Source organism: Neomonachus schauinslandi, chromosome 7 (assembly GCF_002201575.2).
Source record: "Neomonachus schauinslandi chromosome 7, ASM220157v2, whole genome shotgun sequence".
NCBI lineage: Eukaryota > Metazoa > Chordata > Mammalia > Carnivora > Phocidae > Neomonachus > Neomonachus schauinslandi.
Window position 1 is genome coordinate 57,621,719 of NC_058409.1, and position 1,273 is coordinate 57,622,991.

General features: G+C 35.4%; 1 protein-coding gene across 1 annotated transcript in view; it reads left to right on the top strand.

The window, feature by feature from the left end:
* CMYA5 (cardiomyopathy associated 5) overlaps positions 1-1,273 on the top strand; it is an 88,559-nt gene that overhangs the window by 24,867 nt on the left and 62,419 nt on the right. The gene's annotated exons all lie outside the window — the stretch shown is intronic.

Genomic DNA, 1,273 nt, shown 5'->3' on the forward strand with positions numbered 1-1,273 from the left:
CTTGTGGTCATTTGTGTTTACTGGGCTTTGACAAGTAGATTATTACACAACACCCTCTTCTCCCTGCCTAAATCCTGCGACAACTGATAAATAAATCAAAGGAATGGCAAAGAGAGATCAAAATGTCAGCTTTATTACTAATAAGCTGATGATATCAAAGAATGTGCCTTAGGTGTAGGATAACAATGTGTTTTCTAATACCAAGTCTCAGAAATAAACAGACTTATATACCCAGTCGTGAATTCTGAAGAACTACAGGCCTCTCCACAGGAGGGCCTGTTCTATATACTGAACAGCACAAGGAACAGAGTAAAATAGGAAACAGTGATAGAGGGAAGCTAAGCTAGGAAGGAGGGTTACACTAAGATGTCCTTCCACGTGGAAAGAAATACCTGGAATGAGCAATTAATGTCTCTTTTTAATAATTTAAAGAAATTGCTGTCATGTATTTTATGAGATTTTACAGATAAAAAAACTCCTTTAAAAAAATCTAAAAAGATGTGAATCTTTATATTGCACAGTTTATTCATGCTCCCTTGTATAGATGGGCAGAAAAATGTTCCCACAAAACTGAGTGTTCTCAAACTAGGCTGGGAGAATGTTGATTGTGTCTGGCAACACTCCCGTAGACATGAGGGCTTAGGCAAGCACCTAATTTGTTTTACTGTGGAGCTGCCCCCAGTAGCAACATCCAAATACATTCTTAGATTTCAGAAGAATAAATAAGGAAAAATTAACTTGTAGTTCTACCATAAATCTATAGCTCAGACCAAATTGGTTAATTTGAAGTGAACTGCAGAGTTCTTTTAGAAAATTTGCACCAAATGGTTATTTTGCTGTAAAACAAATTGTGCCTAACACAGTGCCTACTACAAAACTGGAGCTCAGTAAATACTTGTTGAATGAGTGAATCTGGACTTTGGGCTTCAATTTGAAATCAGTTGAAAGTCAATGATGATTGAAGAAATTTTATAGTTTTGACATTCATCTGAAACAGAAATTCCGTGGAGATTAGAAATATACAGAAAGAGTAATATAAACTCTTTTAACTACTTTCCACTAAACCTAATTGGCTAGAGGAACCAAAGATCCCCGTTTTCTCCTTAAAACAGGCAAGGCAAGCTAACCACTCCTTGTAGCAAGCTACTGTCTAATAATACTCATCATTTTGAGTAGCATTTTTACTAACGGTCAGTTGTGACTATTCCCAAACTTATTTTATTTTATCTATCTATCTATCTATCTATCTATCTATCTATCTATCTATCTATCT